At 49.6% G+C, this 8,388-nt stretch overlaps 1 long non-coding RNA gene across 1 annotated transcript in view; it reads left to right on the top strand.

The window, feature by feature from the left end:
* The first annotated feature begins 719 nt into the window (after positions 1–719).
* Positions 720–8,388, top strand: part of LOC117879605 — a 43,707-nt gene continuing 36,038 nt past the window's right edge. The window contains exon 1 of the long non-coding RNA XR_004646329.1: positions 720–842. This is a non-coding gene — a long non-coding RNA (uncharacterized LOC117879605). The remainder of the gene's footprint in view (positions 843–8,388) is intronic.

Here is an 8,388-nt window from a genome sequence, read left to right as displayed (position 1 = left end):
CTTCTCCGTAGCCGGAGTTGAGAATATACCTTTTTGACCACAGCTCCCAAGTGATCATCTCAATGCAGCTGTTGGTCAGGAGTGACAATTGGGTCTCCCATGCTGTCCCAGTGTCTTCTAAAAACAAAAAAGCCAAGTAAATACACTTGCCAGCCTGGCCTTGGAATGAGCACATGAAAGAACAGATACACCGTGGCTGCTAGCAAACCTTTCCTGCTTGCATTGTTACTCCCCTTCCATTTTTGCAGCAATCAACTCTACTGATTCCCCCCTCGTCCCAAAATTCCAAAAACGCCAGGAAAATCAAGGAGACTCTGGCTTCTAACATCAATGTTCTCAAAAACGTTACCCATGATGCTTAGCCCTAAACAGAGCAGGTGTTGCCCATGTCCTTGTAGTTGTCATTTGGTTAGCTCCTTAAGCTACTTGAAGTTGGTTCCATAGTAACTTTATTGATAGTCATCACTAAGGAACACAAGCAACACTCTCCAGAGAAACAAGCGCTTTGTGTTTTGGAGAGGGAAATGGGGGAATCTGTCCTGCCAGCTGAGAATTTTGTTAGTTTTTTTTCTTCATACTCCAGAATTGTTTGAAGTTTCTGCAGCCCAGCCATTGGGAGCTAAAAGGGGCTGTCCTCTTAAGTAAAGTTACATTATGTTAATTATTAAATGGAGCGGTCTCCAGCCAGGGTGAAAAACATGCCAACTCCCTTGCTGTTAAATAATTGTTCCAAATGAGAATGAAGACATGTTACAGGGTACGAAACCAAATTGAATTGGTTTAGGGTCAGTGAAAGCAGAGAGTTCCTGAGGATGGAGAATCAAAGGACGTCATTTGGCAAAGTAAGTGGGGACAACTAGGGAGCTAAGAGAAATGCACTGAATCATAGTTGCAGAGTAGCTGAGATCAATAGTTAATTGATGTAGTGAAAAGCCTTCAGTCAGGTTAACCCGGGCCCGTTCTTAGGAACAACGACAATGATATATAGGCCCCAGTCCTGCAATCAGATCCATGCAGACAGCACCTCCTACCTGTGCAGAATCACACTGACTTCAATGGGTGTAGGGTTTAACCGGCTGGGGTCTGAGTGCGGATCAGGGTCTAAGTCCCTGTGAGATGCCTGCTGAATCTTTGGAAGTGGGGTTGGTGGGAGGCAACTTCTAACTTCTGCCCTCCCTGCGTTTGTAGGCAAGTGATGGGTGGCTAGTTCTCCGGCTATCAATCAGTTCTGAATACAGTCTCTATCCAATCCCAGAGACTGTCTGGATGGGATTAAGAGTGAAGCCCAAATATACATGGCTGACAGGTCCGCCCCTCGCTTCGCTTGTTACTGCTCGTGGGCTAGGAGAGGAGACATGTAAACAGAGAATAGTTTTAACTTAACAAAAGAGAGTAAAAATATCAGTTTGCCTTCTGGTAGAAAACGGTTATTTTTGTTCTAATTACAAGCCATTTATAAATGGTGAATTTGCATAGGGCTTTGCAAACGTAGATAAAAACCCAACGGTTGCAGGTATATTTTTATGCAGCTTTTCTAAGAGGAGGTTGTGCTGGGAAATGGTTTCACGGCTAAAAGTGACACACATTGTCCAGTCATTATGGGACCTGTATATTCTGCTGCAAGGCCCAGCAGCAGCAGGTGAGCTGAACATCTCACTCAGGGGCCATTCTGAAGGTGAATTCTGGGCTCAGATCATCGTCCGCTCTCATTTTTCTTCATCTGAAGCATGGCCTGTCCTACGGTGGCTGGCCCCAGTAAGGCCAGCTCCCCTGTGTCCAAACAGGGACTCACATTTGGCCAGGTAAGAGTGTGGGATGGGCAGCGCCTGGGGCTATAAAGAACCAGGGAGAATCAGAGAGGAGGGAGGGAGACCAGGGGAGTGAGGCCTGCCAGAGTCCATCCGAAAATGCTGCCTAGTCAGTTAGGAAGGACAGGGCGGAGCTGCCAGAGCCAGAAGGTGTTTGCTTGAAGGTAAGGCAGCAGCAAGAGGAGTTTGCTGGCTGGCCTCCCCCCTCCAGAGAGCCAGGGCCAGAGGGCTGGGGGCTGACTGGAGGAGCAGCAGAGGGATGTGCCTGCGGGAGTCTAAGCCAAGTTGATATGTAGGCAGGGGAGCAGCGCTGCAGAGGGGCTCACGCACTGACATCTCCACACTGGAGAGCTGGACCCAGGGGTGCAGTGAGAGGGCCGGGGGGTGAGTGATCCTCCTCTGGTGAGGATGACCTCCCAGCGGGGAGGCTGTGGGGGCTCCTGCTGGGAAGACTGGGATTGCACTTCAGCTGGAAGGGCTGGGGGGCTGTCTGGGCAGAGGGACAGCAGAGGAGTGATGAACACCAAGGTGTGGGGGAAGATACCAGAGCCTGATAAAACCATACTGTGGTGTGTACAACCTGACTCCTTTGGGTGAAATGTTCACGTCAAGGGAGTTGGTGTCCTGGGAGGACTACCTGCACAGGGGGTGTTAAGTGGACTATGTTTAGAGGCTTTTGTTAGGGACCACGTGCACCATGGTTTTGGTAATAAACCAGTCCCTAGGAGGGGTATTGTTGAGGTGAGAGAGCATGGGGCAGAGTTACTGTCGAATCAGGAGGAGGGAAACTGAGGCAGACACGCCTGGCGTGCCGCAAACTGCCACAGGAAGGTGCTCTGGGCAGGTCACCCTATGACATGTATCTGGCTTTAAGGATATCAGATTGCCTTACTGTGCACATGCCTTGCCATCTGTCTATCCAGAGTCTTGAATGGCCCCATCACCAAGTCCCTGAGCAGCCCTCAAATGTACAAATGACAACAATGCTACTCTCTGCCAGCAGGAGGCAGCCTTAGGGCTTGGGGTGTTTGGATGCGCACAGCAATATGCACAGATAAAGTGTGTGCAATGTATTTGGCCTCGTGGTAGTTGGACGTAGATCTGTCACATGAGCTCATGAAGTTCTTAATCGAGGCTCCTCCCATGTCAAACACAAAAGAAACTGGTGATCGGCCCCTCGTGGTTTTTCCCGGAGCATTTTTAATCTTGTTCTGTTGTATTCTGTGTGGGTGGGTTCTACCACCAGACTTTTCACCCTGTCTGTCATGTGTGGTTCATTCTCTCTCTCTCTCTCTCTGCCCTGGCTGACTTCTCCTACGGGCGGATGGCTTTACATCCAGGTACGTCGCTGTGCTGTAGTCCAGACAAGAGGTGACCGGGGTGTGCATAACTGAGTCCAGGTCATCATCCCCAGGATGGGATGGAGTCTCCTAGCCAAGTGGGGAGATAGGAGAGCATTACTCACAGGTGCTTTAATGGGAACACCCAGCTTCTGCGGGGAATCCAAGAGCTCTCCTAAACTATGGGCCGGATTGGCCAATTGTGGGTGTGAACCTTCAGCCAAAGGAGACGGCACCATGGCTGCGAACACTTCCAAGTGCTTCCCTCTGCTGTCAGCATCACCTCAACTAGCTGTCTGTGCGTGAGCTGATCTCGTCCCAGCACGGCACTTTCTTGTACTAGTGGCATTGCTCAGCCAAGTGGCCCGCTGAGATTTCCATTCTCCTGCTAAACTCTGCTTTATTTGGGTACCTCCTCCTGTCCCCCCCTCCCAGCTTGTCCATTTCCTCCACCTGCTGTGTCCTGTCTGAGTGCGAGTTCTCTGGAGCAGGGCTGCCCTTGTTGTCTGTCTGTCCTGAACCTTGACTGGAGTTCCTAGGTGCTACCATGATTTAGGAGACACATACTTTGAAAAACCTTGCAGTAGCAGAGAGTCTAATGTTTATGATGTTTGCCCATAAACTGCCCACTCAGCACTGGTTATAATGGCATGCAGTTAACGTCTTTTATGCCAGCAGCGAGCCACTAGAATAGTGAATCCAGCCATCTGTGCAAATTCTGGCCAAGTGCTCTCCAGAGACCAAGATCTGGGGGAACTTTCCAAGTGGAGAGAGCCAGCCGAGACCCAGCCATTTAATTAATTAGGTTTGTATGGGTTTGCAGGACAGGAGATGGGATAGAAAAAGTTGAGGTGTATTGCTATAATGTGACACCTAATACAATGGCTTTTCTCTGCAATTATAAGGGCTAGAAACTCACTTTTTGTTTCTAAATGAATTAAGCTCAGATGTGGGAAAGAAAAACAGAGGTGCTCACATACTCTAGCATTGGGGCCATAAGTCGCTAAGACAGATGGTAACTGAAATCTGCTGTTGGATGTTTCAGGTTTCCACCTGTTGATTTTCCATTCTGGGTTAGTGCCATTCATTGTTCTAGACCTGGACCTGCATGCTCCTTGGCCATTTTCTATCTCCCCTGGCTCAGATAATGCTTTTGGTGTATCCTGTTCTCATGGTTTCACACCACACGGGAATTTCACTATGTTTGGTCTTTCAATTCCCTCAAGATTTGAAAGCAAAACTAAGCTAAAGCCATTGGGTCAGTACATAGATAAACAGGAGACAGGCCCTGGGACACGCCTTTGTGCTTCTGGAGGGGTGTGGAACAATAGCTCCTCCTCCTGATGTCTTTGAGGAAGATGGCCTGGGCTGCTGTGTTCTTGGTTTTTTTTGGGAATCCAGCAAGGTCAGTCTGCTATAGGGTGACCAGAGAGCAAGTGTGAAAAATTGGGACGGGGGCTGTGGGGGGGTAATAGGAACCCATATTAAAAAAAGCCCCAAATATTGGGTCTGTTCCTATAAAATCGGGACATCTGGTCACTCTAGTCTGCTCCAGCTGCTCCTTCAATGCACAGAAGTCCTCCTCAGGGGAGCAACTCCAGACCCCCTCCTCTTGAATCCAGCTCCAGGCCCCGGAAAGTGGGCGTTTTATTTGAGGCATGCACTCCGGACGTTGTGTTTCTGCTGTTGCTCCAGTGCTCTCCATTTCTGATACGTTATTGATGTGCTGGTTTAACAGCAGGCGGGGAGCTCTGGCCTCCAACATAAAATTATCATATTTTCCATTTAGAGATGAAATTACGAGCTAGGCAACCACATGCGATGTCACTGAAGGATGACCTCTGCAGCTGCTGGATTTATGGGATGCTTAGCAAGCCTGGCCCGTAAAACAAAATTATTACCGGCCCCACTTAGAGCTGGGATTAGTATCTGCCAGACGCATGGAGGGACCGGAATCTCTGCACTGGTAGCCCTTGCTTTGTTCCTGGGAGCAGGAGCCGGAGCTGACCTGCAGGGGAATCCGGCTCGCACAATCAGATCACAGAACACCACGCTTGGCACTTAGATTTCTCCAGAGCTCTGCTTAGCTGTCAGGGAGGGAAGAGGCTCCCTCTGTCCCTCTCCTCCGCTGAGGCTGGCAGGCTGCTCTAGGACGCTGAGTCCGAGTGCCTGTCACCTTCTATGTGTGTTGGGTCCCGTTTCTGGACAACTGGTGAGTGCCTGTGGAGAGGCAGAGCAAGGGGGTGGCCGGGTACAGGGGGGGAGGACGCAGTACCAGAGCAGTAGGGTGGGACGCTTGCACAGAACCTGCACATACTCTATTCAGCCCCAGCTAGAACTACTGCCCCCCCTTCCATGTATAAGGAACAAATTCCCACACATTTGTAGGCAAAACAAAACCTCCCATTCTGGATACCTGTCCTTTAACTTTTACAGAACCTTCCACCAAGGGGCTTCAGCTGTATGATGCACTGTATTCAATACTGTATTGAACGGTACTAAAAATCAAAGCCATCCAATTTTTTCTTTGATGTATTTTTCTGTCCTGGGATGCACAGGCCACCAAGTTCTTTCCTTATGCTCAACTTAGTTCCACAGGCCAACACATCTTTGTACTTTCAAGGGGTTGCACAAGCACTGGAGGAAACTCAGCCTACAATGTTGTAGGTTTTTTCCCTCCCCTCTCCCTCAAGGATTTTAAATCCACTTCTTAGCAGGCTATGATAAAAAGACTGGCTGAATAAGCTAAAGGCAGGTTCTGTCCATTTGCTGGTTCTCCAGCAGTTTAATCCATCATAAAAGTACCTCACATTTGATTTCTTTTGAGTTTCATTCCAAAAACTTAAAGCTAAATAAACCTGAAGTTAGTCCTCAGTTTTCTGCCCCAACTCTAACTTCTTTCCCAAGTAGAAGATGTTGGGTGAGCCTGGAATGTGATTCGAGATGGGAATGAGAACACAGGCCAATTCCTGCTGACAATTACACCGGGGTAACCTTATTGACTTCAGGGAGAACAGATTTTTGCACAAGACTAGATTTTGGTCCCTTTTGCTTTTTCACACCTGGTATGAGCAGAATCTCATTCACGTTCCTCCTCCTTAAACTCTGGGCACTTTAAGGGGGGGGGGGAGGGGAAATAAGCAAGGTCTGCTTGATTTACACATGCAAATGAAACAGGAACATCAGCCTTAAACAAACACCAGACCTGATGTAACAAGGGTGTCACTACAGCAGCCATGGTTGGACTGTTCTTTTGAAAGATCCTTCATGGTTCTTTAAAGATGCTGATTTTCAGTGAAGTCTTTTTGTTCAGGGGGGCAGAGAACACAACAGGGAATCGCTCTGTTTGTCAACTCTTAGTCATTCAAAAGCTGAAAGGCTTTAGATTAAGTTTAATGTTTGCACAGTGATTTTGAAGAGCTAACATAGTAATAGTACAGAAGTGCTAAATATTATGACTGGGCAACCATCTAAAGATCTGCGTCCCTTCTAGCTGTTACCTTTTTCTTACAGAAAGCTTAAAACAAACAAATGCAAACCACAGGGGATGGTGCACATAGAACTCATGCTTAAAAAACGTCATGTCAGACTGCTGATTGCACATTCTAGAATAGATAATATTTAGTCCTGCCATGAGTGCAGGGTACCAAGGGTGACCAGACGTCCCGATTTTATCGGGACTGTCCTGATATTTTTGTCCCACATCCTGACCGATGTGCGGTCGGGACACTGGACAAACAAGGAAATGCTCCGGAGCCCGGAAGTGCTTGCACGCATCGGCAGCCCAGCCCTGTTCGTTCCCCTGCGGGACCCGAGCGGGACGGGGGGGCTGGGGCCTGCTGCCCCCACTCCGGGGCCACCACGGGATAGCCCCAGCTGGGCAGCAGCCCAGACGCGACTGGCCAGTGGCTGGGCGCAGCGTGCGCGCTGCTGGGACCCCGCAGCAGGCCCCGGCTTGGGGGGTTCGCAGGCGCCAGAGCCGCAGCCGCCGGGCTTGGCCATCGGCCGCTTCCTCCCCCTGCGGCAGTGGGAGCTGCAGCAGCGGCTACTCCCGAGTCCCGCTGCCCAGGGGGGGAGAACAGCCGCGGCCTGGCCCCGCGGGCCGCCCCCTCCTCTCCCTACCACCCAACTGAGTCCTGCCTGCTCGGGGCCAGGCCGGACTCTCACTCACCCTGGCCCTGCGCTCCCCCTGCGTCTCCCGGGCCTCCCTCCAGCGCTTGTGGAGGAAGGGTGTTTTTTTGTTTTTGCCCTGCCCCCTCCCCCCCCCCCCCCCGTCCCGGTATTTGACTTGGGTGATCTGGTCACCCTAAGGCAGGGATAGGCAACCTGTGGCACACAAGCTGATTTTCAGTGGCACTCACACTGCCTGGGTCCTGGCCACCGGTCCGGGGGGCTCTGCATTTTAATTTAATTTTAAATAAAGCTTCTTAAACATTTTAAAAACCTTATTTACTTTACATACAACCATAGTTTAGTTATATATTATAGACTTATAGAAAGAGACCTAAAAACGTCAAAATGTATTACTGGCACGTGAAACCTTAAATTAGAGTGAATAAGTGAAGACTCGGCACACCGCTTCTGAAAGGTTGCCGACCCCTGCCCTAAGGGGACCGGACTAGATGACCTCTCGAAGTCCCTTCCAGTCCTATGATTCTATTCTCTGATTCTAATTGTGGAAGAGCTTGGTGACAAAGTGGCTTGATGTGGTCAATCACTGGAGATTAACTACACAAACTGGTTATCATCCCACAAATAATATTTGGGTTCAGTGTGAAAACAGTAATTCATTGTCCTCAGCTAGTGCAACTTTCAGAGCAAGACAGCCTAAAATACAATGCCACCCAATGTAATTTCCCCACTCCTACTTCCTCTGTGTCAGTGGATTTTACACCTGAGTGGTTTTCTTTTACATAATAAAAGCTGGCTGCCTCCCAGACTGCAGTCAGAGTGAGATAGGGTGTGTCACGTAGAGGCCATAGCTTGGGGGAAACACCTGCAGGGCTTGGCTTTGCACTGTGCCATGTGGAGAGCTGAGGTTAGACGCACCAGATGGAAAGAGGCGAGCAGGATGGGGAATGTTGCAGTGTTCATCTTCATATAGAGGAGCACTCCACTACCTCGGAGGAAGGGGGCCTAAGAGAAGGACAGCGTAGCATCCCTCTTGCTATCTCTTACTCAGACGTATCTGTTTGGAGAATTGAGTGTCGTGAGAGTAGGATAAACCGTGTTCATTTTAC

This window comes from Trachemys scripta, chromosome 6 (genome assembly GCF_013100865.1).
Source record: "Trachemys scripta elegans isolate TJP31775 chromosome 6, CAS_Tse_1.0, whole genome shotgun sequence".
Classification (NCBI taxonomy): domain Eukaryota; kingdom Metazoa; phylum Chordata; order Testudines; family Emydidae; genus Trachemys; species Trachemys scripta.
Note: the sequence above shows the minus strand (reverse complement) of the source record. Positions and strands in the feature narration are given on the sequence as shown.